Genomic DNA, 16,386 nt, shown 5'->3' with positions numbered 1-16,386 from the left:
CTATGACCACCCAAGTCCAAGCACTAAGCAGTGTTCTCTCTACGCCTTTCAGATGGTACTTTCCTTGGCCTCACATGCGTGATCCCTGGGCTTCACTCACTTTGTAGGTTTCTCCTCTCTGGCACCTGTTGAACTCTAGTTGCCTTGATCTCCTCAGACCTCAGCTCTGTCTTCTAACTCAGGGAATCCATTGGCTCCAGCTGGGTTCCCCACGATGCACTACAGCAGACTGGAAACTCTAGGCAGTAATCTGGGGCAGTCATTGCTCATGCCTCTTTTGTTTCTTCTCTCTCAGGTATCACTGTCCTTCACATTGCCTGATGTACAATGATTTGTCAACCATTGTTTCATTTATGTGATCTGTCTTTTGGTTGTTACAAGTGGGAAATTACCACTAGTTATGCCATTTCGGCTAGAAGCAGAAGTTGACGGCCAACATTGACTCACGGACTCCCCAATGACCTTGAAAACTCTCCTTAAAAGTGCTGCACAGTCTAAGATGCTTCCACCCAGCTTTTCTTCCTTCTCTCTCCTTCACTGGGGTTCACACCAGAATCAGAATCCGATGGCTCTCCCAACTTCCCCTGAAGTCTCACTTTCTCTCACAGTTGCTTCCCCTAGTAAATTTCTTGCACTTTGAATTCTGCTTTAGCATCAGCTCCTTGATGGGTCTGGACTGACACAAAAAGCATGTGTACAATACCTAACCCAGAAAAAATACTAGGGGCAGTGGATTATGCTTTCTGTGATGTTAACACTTTCTCTACATAGGCCAAGTTTTTCTTAGTGAGTGTAACCTGAAGATTTCAAGGCATACTTAGTTTTAAATGCATATTACCCCATACATGGAATTAGACAATTTTATTCAATCAAATATTTATGGATGTATATTTATTTCCAGTTTTCCACCTTTTTACATATAGCTACAGTAAATATCTTCAGAAATCATTGTACATCTGTCCAATCATTTGATCAGAAGACATTTTAAAAATAAAATGTGCCGATCCTACAGGGTTTACATTTAAATCTTGATGCATGCTCCTAGCTGCCTCCCAGTGCCACCAGGAGTGTATGAAGGAAACTGTTACCCCTCATCCTCTCCAATATTATTTATTCACTTACTTACTAATGCTTAGTATTATGTTCCAATGGATGGCATCAGAAGGGAAGTAAAGTAGGTCTCAGCCTTTATACAACAATCTTGCTCTGTGGATAATATTTCCCCCTTGTTAAAGAAAGGAACCAGAGCTGAAGGTTTCCTGCACTTCAGACTTTAGAGAGTGAGTATGTCATTGATCAAACGTGCCTTTGTCCCGGTCTCCAGAGCCAGGTGGTACAATGTTCTTACTTATTGTACCTGTTTCCTAGGAAAGGCCTCCTAGCACAGACGTGGCTGCACTGACTCTGGCTTTGGGGAAAGGCATATCTGAAGTAGAATCCCAGCTCCATCACTTACTATGTGTGTGACCTTAAGCAAGCCGCTGTGGCTCTGGCTGCCTGGGTTTCATGGTGTATACTTGAGAGGTAGGAGGTCAGAGGCATAGACACGTTTTGAGACCAGGTCAGAGACTTGATTATACCACCTAGTTTTCCATACATTCCATGAGGACGGGGCCCTGAGGCCCAACCCTATTCCTCCTCCTCCCCCCCAGCATGGGAACTATGAGATGCAAACAGCCGGGTTATGGTCCAAGAGGTGTCATTAACCCTGGGCCCATGAAACACACATCAGTGAGGAGGGGAAGGGTGCCAGGACTCTCGAAAATCTCGTTTACTTTCACTGCACTCAGCAGTGTGCTGGAGCCAGATCACACAAGAATCATACATGCTGATCCCTAAACATCCATGGATTTGGAAACCAGTTGTTAGATTGTCAGCTGCTTGAAATCAGCAATGGCAGGAGTATTCACCACAGAAATTAGCCAGCAAGTGCTACAGACAAGTGCAACCCTCCCACACACCCACCAGAGCCAGTTTATCAATGCATGACCAGAGTGCTGGGTTGGAGGGAATGAGTACCATCTCTATGTTGTTCTTTTTGTTTACATGCCCAGGGCACACACTTCATTTATCCTCAGGTGAGTCGTGTAAGGGGAGATAAAATTATATGTTGTAAAGATATGGAGCTAACCCTCATAGTTTGTTCTGTAGCCAAGTGTACCAAAGGCGGGGTCCCAGGCTCTACGTGGACATTGTAGGAACTGGCACAGTCTGGGTAGGTTTAAGGGGAGTCCAAGGGGATGGATGAAGTTTGTCAAAGTCCCTGAGAGTGTCCCCAGGAGCCAGCAGAGGACTCATCCTTGTCTCTCTGGTGAAAAAGAGGGACCAGGAATGAACCGCTAGATAGAGCTAGGATAACTTAGTTAAGATACAGTCTTGAGATGGCAGAAAACATGACTAAATTGGTTTAACTTATGACGAAAATTATCTCTTATAACAAAAATCCATGGGCAGAGTGGTTTCAGGTCAATTTAGTATCTCAGTGATGCCATAAAGTAACAAATTTCATTTTTCTGAGTGTCTATCGTCTCTGGATGGGCTTCTCCTAGGCCCAGATTCCCTTTTGGTACCAAAATTGTAGCCACAGTTCCAGGCACCATATCCAGACACATCAACCTTCAATGGAAAACAAAAGTTTGATCCTTGCTCTGTGTATCCTATTCTGAGCAAAGAAACCTTTCCCCAAGACACCCAGATTGCATCTCAGATTGCATTTCCACTTAGCTCATTCTGAACCTGAATAAATGTTGATATTTTGAATATATCAAAATATTGAATAAATGTCGATTTTATAATGAAAGTCTAACATGTTCCACCTATTAAAAATATCAAAATTGTAAACAAGATGGTGGACTAGAAGGACGTACTCTCACTCCCTCTTGCGAGAACACCAGAATCACAAAGAGCTGCTGGACAATCATCGACAGGAAGACACTGGAACTCACCAAAAAAGATATACCACATCCAAAGACAAAGGAGAAGCCACAATGAGATGGTAGGAGGGGTGCAATCACAGTCAAAGCAAATCCCATAACTGCTGGGTGGTTGACTCACAGACTGGAGAACACTTAACCACAGAAGTCCACCCACTGGAGTGAAGGTTCTGAGCCCCACGTCAGGCTTCCCAACCGGCAACTGGAGGAGGAATTCCTAGAGAAACAGAGTTTGAAGCCTAGTGGGTATTGATTGCAGGACTTTGACAGGACAGGGGGAAACAGAGACTCCACTCTTGGAGGGCACACACAAAGTAGCGTGCACATCGGGACCCAGAGGAAGGAGCAGTGACCCCAGGGGACACTGAACCAGACCTACATGCTAGTGTTGGAGGGTCTCTTGCAGAGGCGGAGGTGTGGCTGTGGCTCACCGTGGGGACAAGGACACTGGCAGCAGAAGTTCTGGGAAGTACTCCTTGGCGTGAGCCCTCCCAGAGTCTGTCATTAGCCCCAACAAAGAGCCCAGGTAGGCTACAGTGTTGGGTTGCCTCAGGCCAAACAACCAACAGGGAGGGAACCCAGCCCCACCCATCAACAGTCAAGCAGAATAAAGTTTTACTGAGCTCTGCCCACCAGAGCAACAGTCAGCTCTACCCATCACCAGTCCCTCCCATCAGGAAGCATACACAAGCCTCTTAGATAGCCTCATCCACCAGAGGGCAGACAGCAGAAGCAAGAAGAGCTACAATCCTGCAGCCTGTGGAACAAAAACCACATTCACAGAAAGATAGACAAGATGAAAAGGCATAGGGCTATGTACCAGATGAAGGAACAAGATAAAACCCCAGAAAAACAACGAAATGAAGTGGAGATAGGCAACCTTCCAGAAAATAATTCAGAATAATGATAGTGAAGATGATCCAGGACCTCAGAAAAAGAATGGAGGCAAAGATCAAGAAGATGCAAGAAATGTTTCACAAAGATCTAGAAGAATTAAAGAACAAACAAACAGAGATGAACAATACAATAACTGAGATGAAAACTACACTAGAAGGAATCAATAGAAGAATAACTGAGGCAGAAGAACAGATAAGTGACCTGGAAGACAGAATGGTGGAATTCACTGCTGTGGAACAGAATAAAGAAAAAAGAATGAAAAGAAATGAAGACAGACTAAGAGACCTCTGGGACAACATTGAACACAACAACATTCATATTATAAGGGTCCCAGAAGGAGAAGAGAGAGACAAAGAACCAGAGAAAATATTTGAAGAGATTATACTTGAAAACTTCCCTAACATGGGAAAGGAAATAGCCACCCAAGTCCAGGAAGAACAGTGAGTCCCATACAGATAAACCCAAGGAGAAACATGCCAAGACACATAGTAATCAAACTGGCAAAAATTAAAGACAAAGAAAAATTATTAAAAGTAACAACGGAAAAATGACAAATAACATACAAGGGAACCCCCATCAGGCTAACAGCTGATTTCTCAGCAGAAACTCTACAAGCCAGAAGGGAGTGGCATAATATACTTAAAGTGATGAAAGGGAAGAATCTTCAACCAAGATTACTGTACCTGGCAAGGATCTCATTCAGATTCAAAGGAGAAATCAAAAGCTTTACAGACAAGCAAAAGCTAAGAGAATTCAGCACCACCAAGCCAGCTCTACAAACTATGCTAAAGGAACTTCTCTAAGTGGGAAACACAAGAGAAGAAAAGGACCTCCAAAAAAAAGCCCAAAACAATAAGAAAATGGTCATAGGAACATACATATTGATAATTACCTTAAACGTGAATGGATTAAATGCTCCAACCAAAAGACAGGGGCTTGCTGAATGGATATGAAAACAAGACCCATCTATATGCTGTCTACAAGAGACTCACTTCAGACCTAGGGACACATACAGACTGAAAGTGAGGGGATGGAAAAAGATATTCCATGCAAATGAAAATCAAAAGAAAGCTGGAGTAGCTATACTTATATCAGATAAAATAGACTTTAAAATAAAGAATGTTACAAGAGACAAGGAAGGACACTACATAATGATCAAGGGATCAATCCAAGAAGAAGATATAACAATTATAAATATATATGCACCCAACATAGGAGCACCTCAATACATAAGGCAACTGCTAACAGCTCTAAAAGAGAAAATCAACAGTAACACAGTAATAGTGGGGGACTATAACACCCCATATACACCAATGGACAGATCATCCAAACAGAAGATAAATAAGGAAACAGAAGCTTTAAATGACACAATAGACCAGATAGATTTAATTGATATTTATGGGACATTCCATCCAAAAACAGCAGATTACACTTTCTTCTCAAGTGCGCACGGAACATTCTCCAGGATAGATCACATCTTGGGTCACAAATCAAGCCTCAGTAAATTTAAGAAAATGGAAATCATATCAAGCATCTTTACCAACCACAATTCTATGAGATTAGAAATGAATTACAGGGGAAAAAACGTAAAAAACACAAACACATGGAGGCTAAACACTACGTTACTAAATAACCAAGAGATCACTGAAGAAATCAAAGAGGAAATCAAAAAATACCTAGAGACAAATGACAATGAAAACACAACGACCCAAAGCCTATGGGATGCAGCAAAAGCAGTTCTAAGTCGGAAGTTTATAGCTATACAAGCCTACCTCAAGAAACAAGAAAAATCTCAAATAAACAATCTAACCTTACACCTGAAGGAACCAGAGAAAGAAGAACAAACAAAACCCAAAATTAGCAGAAGGAAAGAAATCATAAAGATCAGAGCAGAAATAAATGAAATAGAAAGAAAGAAAACAATAGCAAAGATCAATAAAAGTAAAAGCTGGTTCTTTGAGAAGATAAACAAAATTGATAAACCATTAGCCAGACTCATCAAGAAAAAGACGGAGAGGACTCAAATCAATAAAGTTAGAAATGAAAAAGGAGAAGTTACAACAGAGACCGCAGAAATACAAGGCATGCTAAGAGACTACTACAAGCAACTCTATGCCAATAAATTGGACAACCTGGAAGAAATGGACAAATTCTTAGAAAGGTATAACCTTCCAAGACTGAACCAGGAAGAAGTAGAAAATATGAACAGATCAATCGAAGTAATGAAATTGAAACTCTGATTAAAATTTTTCCAACAAACAAAAGTCCAGGACCAGATGGCTTCACAGTTGAATTCTACCAAACATTTAGAGAAGAGCTAACACCCATACTTCTCAAACTGTTCCAAAAATTTGCAGAGGAAGGAACACTCCCAAACTCATTCTATGAGGCCACCATCACCCTGGTACCAAAACCAGACAAAGATACTACAAAAGAAGAGAATTACAGACCAATATCACTGATGAATATAGATGCCAAAATCCTCAACAAAATACTAGCAAACAAAATCCAACAACACATTAAAAGGATCATACACCATGATCAAGTGCGATTTATCCCAGGGATGCAAGGATTCTTCAGTATACGCAAATCAATCCATGTGATACACCATATTAACAAATTGAAGAAGAAAAACCATATGATCATCTCAATAGATGCAGAAGAAGCTTTTGACAAAATTCAACACTCATTTATGATAAAAACTCTCCAGAAAGTGGGCATAGAGGGAACGTACCTCAACATAATAAAGGCCATCTATGACAAACCCACAGTAAACATCATTCTCAATGGTGAAAAACTGAAAGCATTTCCTCTAAGATCAGGAACAAGGCAAGGATGTCCACTCTCACCACTATTATTCAACATGGTTCTGGAACTCCTAGCCACGGCAATCAGAGAAGAAAAAGAAATAAAAGGAATCCAAATTGGAAAACAAGAAGTAAAACTGTCACTGTTTGCAGATGACATGATACTATACATAGAGAATTCTAAAAATGCCACCAGAAAACGACTAGAGCTAATCAATGAATTTGGTAAAGTTGCAGGATACAAAATTAAAGCACAGAAATCTCTTGCATTCATATACACTAATGATGAAAAATCTGAAAGAGAAATTAAGGAAACACTCCCATTTACCACTGCAACGAAAAGAATAAAATACCTAGGAATAAACTTACCTAGGGAGACGAAAGACCTGTATGCAGAAAACTATAAGACACTGATGAAAGAAATTAAAGATGATACCAACAGTTGGAGAGATATACCATGTTCTTGGATTGGAAGAATCAACATTGTGAAAATGACTATATACCCAAAGCAATCTACAGATTCATTGCAATCCCTATCAAATTACCAATGGCATTTTTTATGGAACTAGAAAAAAGATCTTAAAATTTATATGGAGACACAAAAGACCCCGAATAACCAAAGCAATCTTGAGAAAGAAAAACGGAGCTAGAGGAATCAGACTCCCTGACTTCAGATTATACTACAATGCTACAGTAATCAAGACAATATGGTACTGGCACAAAAACAAAAACATAGATCAATGCCACAAGATAGAAAGCCCAGAGATAAACCCACACACCTATGGTCAACTAATCAATGACAAAGGAGGCAAGGATATACAATGGAGAAACGACAGTCTCTTCAATAAGTGGTGCTGGGAAAACTGGACAGCTACATGTAAAAAAATGAAATTAGAACACTCCCTAACACCATACACAAAAATAAACTCAAAATGGATTTGAGACCTAAATTTAAGAGTGGACACTATAAAACTCTTAGAGAAAAACATAAGAAGAACACCTTTTGACATAAATCACAGCAAGATCTTTTTTGATCCACCTCCTAGAGTAATGGAAATAAAAACAAAAATAAACCAATGGGACCTAATGAAACTTAAAAGCTTTTGTGCAGCAAAGGAAACCATAAACAAGATGAAAAGACAACCTTCAGAATGGGAGAAAATATTTGCAAATGAATCAATGGACAAAGGATTAATCTCCAAAATATATAAACAGCTCATGCACCTCAATACTAAAGAAACAAACAACCCAATCCAAAAATGGGCAGAAGACCTAAATAGACATTTATCCAAAGAAGACATACAGATGGCCAAGAAGCACATGAAAAGCTGCTCAATGTCACTAATTATTAGAGAAATGCAAATCAAAACTACAATGAGGTATCACCTCACACCAGTTAGAATGGGCATCGTCAGAAAATCTACAAACAACAAATACTGGAGAGGGTGTGAAGAAAAGGGAACCCTCTTGCACTGTTGGTGGGAATGTAAATTGATACAGCCACTATGGAGAACAGTATGGAAGTTCCTTAAAAAACTAAAAATAGAATTACCATATGATCCAGCAATCCCACTACTGGGAATATACCCTGAGAAAACCATAATTTAAAAAGACACATGCACCTCAATGTTCATTGCAGCACTATTTACACTAGCCAGGTCATGGAAGCAACCTAAATGCCCATCGACAGACGAATGGATAAAGAAGTTGTGGTACGTATATACAATGGAATATTATTCAGCCATAAAAAGGAATGAATTTGAGTCATTTGTTGAGACGTGGATGGATCTAGAGACTGTCATACAGAGTGAAGTAAGTCAGAAAAAGCAAAACAAATATCGTATATTAACGCATGTATGCAGAACCTAGAAATATGGTACAGATGAACCAGTTTGCAGGGCAGAAGTTGAAACACAGATGTAGAGAACAAACGTATGGACATCAAAGGGGGAAAAACCGCGGGGAGGTGGGGATGATGGTGTGCTGAATTGGGCGATTGGGATTCCCATGTATACACTGATGTGTATAAAATTGATGACTAATAAGAACCTGCTGTATAAAAATAAATAAAATAATATATTTTTTAAAAAAAAAAGAAGGACAGCAGGGAATGGTGGCTGCCAGGGATGGGGGTAGGGGGTGGGGAGTTGATTGGGTAGAGAGATTCAATTAGGAAGGATGAATAATGTTCTGGAGATGAGTGGTGGTGATGGTTGCACATCAGTGCAAATGTACTTAATGTCACTAAACTGTGTACTTAAAAATGGTTAAAATAGTATATCTTATGTTATGCATATTTTACCACAATTTAAAAAAAACCTGTAGCTATCACACTCCCCCCCCAACAATATTCATTGTTGTAGTTCAATATCAGATGTTAGAATGGGGAAATAATCAAATATGAAATCATACATCAAATTCCTGTTCATCCAACAAAGGTTAAATCTGAATGGAAGAGTTCAGTTAATAAATTTGATTTCTTTTATTTCTCATTATAAAAACTAGACTTGTTTTTTATGGATAATTTGAAAACAAAAGGATAAATAAGAAAATTAAAATCACTTATAACCCCATGATCTAGGGATTATTCAATATTTTGGTATATTTCCTTCCAATCTTTTTTTAAGATGAGGTATATCAGTGCCTTCTGAAGCCTGGATGCTGTGTAAGCAATGAATATGTAACACCGTGTCTCCCAGATTATGTTAGGTTCTGGGGTTCAAGGGAGGAAAAGACATGTACAATCTCTACCCTCAAGGACTCCTAGTCTGTTGGGAGACATTCGATAAAACAAGCACTGACAAGGAACTGGGATAAGTGTTTTCTAACAGAAAGAAGATAATTATATGGATTTGTCTGCACATAGCAGGAAATAACCTAATTTCAGAGGGACAGATAAAGCCCCCTAGAGAAAGATAAGTGTAATCTGAGAGCTGAAGGTAAGCAGGAATTGGCCAGATGAAGATGGAGGGAACCATCCCTGACAGAGGATGTATGAGGTTGTTTACAACAGCATGTATGAGGTTGTGGAAATCAGAGAGAGCATGGGGAATGTGATGGACAGAAAGAGGTTCAGATTGGCTGGAACATACAATGTGGGATGCTGATTCAAGATACTGCCTGAAACATTGTGAGCTTACTGAATATTTATTGAGTTGAATAGTCTTTATGCTCCTGACTGGAAGAACACTCCCTCAATCCTTGTGTCAGTACGGAGGAGACATCTGTGAAGTCACTAATTTATAACTTGTGTGTACCAAGTGTTAGACAACCTCTTGTACTGAGCTGCAAGTTGTTGCAGGAATAGAACTTTGACTTGCTTTCCTTTGTTATCACACAACAAGTAATACAGTTATCATCCACCACATGACATGCCAGCATTTGCAGGACTCAGTCATTTCCAGAGAAGCTTTGGGATTATTGGAATATCTGACATGGACTGAAGTGTTATTTAATTAATTTATTTACTTGCATCAATTTTAACAGCTTTATTGGAATATAATTCACATATCACACAAAGTACTCCTTTAATGTGAACAAGTCAGTGATATCTAGTATGTTCACAAAATTGTGCAACCCTCACCACAACTTAAGAACATTTAAGAACACTTTAATCACCCCAACGAGAAACCCTAACCCTAGGCATCTACCAATGTACTTTCTCTCTGTCTGCCTGTTCTGAGCATTTCACATAAATGGAATCATACAATATATTGTTCTTTGCGACTGGCTTCTTGTGATTTAACAAAATGTTTTTAAGACTCATCCATGATGTACTTCATTTCTTATTATTTTTGAGTAACATTCCATTGTAAAAATGTACCATATTTATTTATCCAGTTGTCAGTTCGTGGATATTTCTATTGTTTGTACTTTTTGGCAATTATGAATAATGCTACTATGAACATCATATACAAGTTTTTTTGAGTATACATAAGTTTTTATTTCTTTGTGGTATATACCTAGGAGAGGAATTGCTGGGTCATATGGTAACTCTATATTTAACTTTTGAGGACCTGCCATATTGTTTCCCAAGCAGCTGTACAATTTTACACTCCAACCAGCACTGTATGAGGCTTCCAATTTCTCCACACTTGCTATTAGCTGTCTGTTTTATTGTTGCTATCCCAGTGCGTGTGAAGTGGTATCTCATTGTGACTTTGATTTTTGTTTTCCTGAAGCTAGTGATGTTGAGCACCTTCTCATGTGCTCATGGGTTATTTGTATATCTTCTGTGGAGAAATTTCTTTTCAAATCCTTTGCCCATTTTTTAATTGTGTGGTTTGTCTTTTGTATTGAGTTGTAAGATTTCTTTGTATATTCTGGATACAAGTCCCTTATAACGTATATGATTTGCAAACATCTTCTCCCATACTATGGGTTGTCTTTTCACTTTCTTGATAGTGTCCTTTAAAGGATAAAAGTTTTAATTTTGATGATTCCAAATTACCTATTTTTGTTTCTTCTCTTGCTCGTGCTTTTTGTATCATACCTAGGAAATCATTGCCTAATCCAAGATTATTAACATTTACATCTATGTTTTCTTCTGAGTGTTTTATAGTTTTAGCTCTTACATTTAGGTTTTTGAGCAATTTTTAGTTAATTGTTGTATACATGGGAGGTATAGGTCTAAATTCATTCTTTTGCATGTGAACATCCAGTTATCCCAAGACCATTTGTTGAAACATTATTCTTTGCCATTGAATGGCCTTGGCACCACTGACAATAATCAATTGACCACAGAGATATGGGTTTGTTTCTGGACTCTCCATTCTATTCCATTATCTGTCTATATACCATCCTTATGTCAGTACAATACTGTCTTGATTATAGTAGCTTTGTAGTGGGATTTGAAATTGGGAAGTGTAAGTATTTGAACTTTGTTCTTTTTCACGACTGTTTCGTCCATTCTGGGACGCTTTTATTTGTTATTGTTAGAATTCTAGGATCAGATTGTTAATTTCTGGGGGGAAAGAGCAGTTCAAATTTTGATAGGGATTTTGTTGAATCAGTAGGTCACTAGGGGAGTATTGCCATCTTAACACTAAGTCTTCCAATCCGTGAATGTGAGGTGCCTTTCCACTTATTTAGATCTTCTTTAATTTCACTCAACAAAGTTTTGTGTAGTTTTCAGTGTACAAGTCTTGTATGCCATTTGTTAAATTTATTCCTAAGTATATTATCCTTTTGATGCTATTGTAAATGGAACTGTTTTCTTAATTTCATTTTTGAATTATTCATTGTAAGTATGTAGAAATACAATTGATTTTTGTATATGATCTTGTATTGTAACCTTGTTGAGCCCCTGTATTAGGTCTAATAGTTTTGTGTGGGGGGTGGTGTTCTTTATGATTTTCTACACACAGGATTATGTCATCTGCAAATAGAAAAGTTTTACTTCTTTTCCAATGTAGATTCATTTTATTTCTTTCCCTTGCCTAATAGTCCTGTCCAGAACCTCCAGAAAAATGTAGAATAGAAGTGGTGAGAGATGACATCCTTGCATTGTTCCTGATTTTAGGGGGAAGCATTTCTGTCTTTCACCATTAAGTACAGTGTTAGCTGTGGCTTTTTTGTAGATGTCTTATATCAGGTTAAAGATGTTTCTTTCTATTTCTAGTTTGAGTGTTTTTATCATGAAGGGATGCTGAATTTTGCCCAATGCTTTTTATGCAGCTATTGAGATGATAATGTGGTTTTTGTCCTTTACTCTATTGATGTGGTATATTTAACTTAACTGAGTATTAATATTAAATCAATGTTGCATTTCTGGAATAAAACCCACTTGCTCATGCTGTATAATTTTGTTTGCTAGTATTTTATTAAGGATTTTTGTGTCTATATTCATAAAAATATTGGTCTATGGTTTTCTTTTCTTGTGTTGTCTTCGTCTGGTTTGGTATCAGGGTAACAATGGCCTCATAAAATTAGGCAAAGTAATTAAATTCCTTAATAGATATAGTGTTATTCATTTTTATTTCTTTTTGAGTGGCCTTTGCTACTCAGCATTTTTCAAGGAATGTTCTCATTTTATTTAAGTATCAAACTTTTTTAGATAACGTTTTTTCTGCTGTCCTTTTTTAAACAGCTTTATCGAGGTATAATTGATATACAACAAATTGTTTATATTTAATGTACACAATTTGATGAGTTTGGACATATGCAAACACTGATAATACCATCACCACTATCAAGGTAACAGACATATTCAACACCTCCTAAAATTTCCTTGTGTCCCTTTATTTTTGTTTTTTGTTAGGTTGTGTGTGTGTAGTGAGACCACTTAACGTTAGATATAATCTCAACAAATTTTGAATATTTTTAAAATCTTCCCTTTTTGTGCATTTAATATCTGAAAGCTCTGTATTGATGTCCCCTATGGCAGTGGTCCCCAACTTTTTGGCACCAGGGACTGGTTTTGTGGAAGACAATTTTTCCACGGATGAGGGGGAGGGGGGAAGGATGGTTCAGGCAGTAATGCAAGTGATAGATCAGGCAGTAATGCGAGTGATGGTTCAGGCGGTAACAAGAGTAATGGGGAGCGATGGGGAGCGGCAGATGAAGCTTTGTTCGCTCGCTCGCCTGCTCACCTCCTGCTGTTCGGTACACTTCTGTGGCCCAGAGGTTGGGGACCCCTGCCCTATGGCATTACTGAAATTGGTAATTTGTGTCACTCCTTCTTTTACTCTCTTTTTTTAATCACTCTGGCTAAAGATTTCTTATTTTATTAATCTATTCAAAGTATCAACCATTGGTTTCATTTATTTCTTTGGTACTGACTTTCTGGATTCTATTTAATTGATTCCTGCTCATATGTTTGCTATCCTTTTCTTCTGCTGGTTTTGGGTTAAATTTGATTTTATTTTTCTAGTTTCTTAAGGAAGATTATTGATCTTTGAATGATCATTGGCCTTTTACCTCTTCTAATACAAACATTTAATGCTATAAATTTCCCCCATGAAGCTTTGGCATCACCTCATAAATTTTGATATGGTGTATTTTCTATTTCTCCTTTGATCCTTGTATTAATTTGAAGTGTTGTTTAATTTACAAATAACTTGTGATTTTCCAGCTATCTTTCCACAGCTACTTCCTATTTTAGTAGAAACAACTTTACCCTTTTCAGGCATGCTTTCAAGCACTGTTAGATGGGACAAGAGCAGTCACTAATTTAGGGCTAATTTGCCCCACTACTGAGGTAAAATCTTGCTAAGTAATCTACAAGATATCTGCATAAGATGAGAGTTTTCTTCCCTCTGGTAGGCGAGAATATGAGCTATTTCCATCCCTCTGTGAGCTCTGGGGTTGTTCCACCCACTCCTTTTTGGTGGTTCTTTTCCCAGCCTTCGGTAGTTTCTTCACACACACGTGCTGATCAGAATTCAGCAGGAGACTCCCAAGGGAACCCTCTGCAGCTCTCCAAGCTCTCTCTCTCTTTCTCTCTCTCTGCAGTCCTCCCCCATCCATCCAGCTCCCTTTTCTCTGGTCCTGTGCTCTAGGAATTCTAGCTGCCTTGGCCTCCCGGAATGCTGAACTCTGTTTCCTCAGCTCTGGGAGAATGCTGGCCTCTGTCTGGGTTCCCTTTCCCTGAACTGAAGCCGGGAAAGCCTCTCCAGGAAGTAAACTTGGAGAAATCGTAGTGAACACCACATTTTTCCCCATCTCTCAGGTATCAACATCCTGCATGCCTGTTGTACCACATCCGAAAACTGTCACTTCCAATTTTCTAGTTATTTAAAGTGGGAGGATAAATCCAGACCCTGTTACTCCATCATGGCCAAAACCAATTCTTAGTTCAGTCTTAATTAGTCCTTGAATGCTCTGTTCAGAGGATCAGTTATCTTTCTCATATGACGTGTGTGCGTGCTGTGATGAAGAGGTTGAGGGAAACTCCTGAGGTTCTGTCAGTGTAAAGATGTAACTGCTGTTGCTATCCTGACAATTACCACTGTTGATGATGATGAGAAGGCATCATGTGTAAAGCATGTGGCAGCCGAGCATGAGTTAAAGAGCACCTGCTATACTAGAGGCGGAAGAGAATGTTGTTTTACGTCAGGACAGAGTCAGAGAGCACAGTGTGTGAATCCAGGCTTTGCCATGAACTAGTGGAGAGACCCTGGGCAAGCTGTCTAACTCTTTGATACCTCAGTCTCCTTGCCCATTGTTCTATTAGCAGAATCAGGGGTGAATGTGGCCTGTTGCAGCCATGCAAAGGAGGGAGTGCCAGGAAGGAGGTTGTGAAGGGTCAGCTGGGGCAAGGGGCAGAGGATTCCTAGAACGTGGGGCCTCAGAATGCCTTGCCCAGCAGCAGGCAGAGGTGGGTTCAGCCTTGGACATGATCCTGCAGGTGACTAAGAGGTCTCTGGAGGACAAGACCCACAGGATGGATTCTCCAGCCCACAGGACATGCACAGAGAGGAGTGGTCACTGAGACTGAGAGTACTCCGAATATCTGGTCTTTCCAATTCATGCGGTGGGGACCACATTTCTTTCCGGGATTATGCAGATGCGGTCTTGATTGGCTTTGACTGTGTTTCTGATGTCAGTGGCTACTGCTGTCACTGACATTGATGTGGAATAAGGCACAGACAGGGGTAATGGGCAGGAGCTCTGGGTATGAGTATGGTGTTTCCCCCTCTGGTGAGCCTGAGTAAGTTAGTGAGCTGATGTACAGTACATCAGTTTATTCATCTGTAAAATAGTGATTAATAATAATAACCACCTCCCAAGGATGTTAGAAGGAGTTAACTGATGGTTAAAATAGAGCATCTCTGGAAACAATAATAATGACAGAAACATTAATAATACTGCTAATATTTATCTCACATTTATTCTGTGCCAGGCCCTGCGAAAACTCTTATTGGGATCATCTCACTTACACCTCGTGAAAGCTTGTGAGGATTGATACTATTACACAGTGGAGAAGATGGAGGAACAGAGAGAGAAAGGGAATGAGCCAGTCACACAGCTGATATGAAGAGGACAAGCTGAGATCGACACTCAGGAAAATGCCAGAACCAGTGCCAGTGTTCGGGCTGGGCCGTGGAGAGATCTATTCCAGATGGGGCTCTGCTGGGGCTGAAAAGTAGAAGAAGGAATCAGAGTGGGCTGCTGTGGGCAGTGAGTACTGGGAAGATACACCGAGTGGACGAAGGGGTTGAAGGGCAGTGATGATGCCTACCGACGCGGGGGATTGGAGTGTCGACTGAAGACCCTAGGAACGGAGGAGAAAGAGGACGGTATGGGAATCAGAGGGAACATCACTGGCTGAGAACAAGGACCCTTCTGGATGTTAATGTTAACTCCTGAATTTGTTCGTTCATTCATTCACTCATTCATTACTTCACAAACCATTTCCTGAGCTCCTGCTGTCTTCTAAAAGGGCTCCAAAAAGGAGCGCTCAGACTCAATCCTGCTCCCAGACATATTGTTCTACATGACTCACACAGAGATAGACTGAACCACAATTTTTGTGAATTTAATTTCTATCATTAAAAAAAAGAAGAAGAATATGACAAGAACCCAGACTTCCGGCTTCTCTGGGAAAATCACAACCCCTGCCCATGCAGGGGTCTCATTCCTGCACAAAGATAGTAGGCGATAGCAGCATTGTGGATGCCCCCTCAGACAGGGTAAGGGTCTGGGGTCTGCGCCAGCCCCATCTTCTCTATCGTACCCACACGCTGGCCTCTGCCTGGGTTCCCGCTCCCTGCACTGATGCCTGGAAATCCTCTCCAGAAGTAGGCTGG

Source organism: Globicephala melas, chromosome X (assembly GCF_963455315.2).
Source record: "Globicephala melas chromosome X, mGloMel1.2, whole genome shotgun sequence".
NCBI lineage: Eukaryota > Metazoa > Chordata > Mammalia > Artiodactyla > Delphinidae > Globicephala > Globicephala melas.
The sequence above is the reverse complement of the archived record's forward strand: the minus strand, read 5'-3'. Positions refer to the sequence as shown.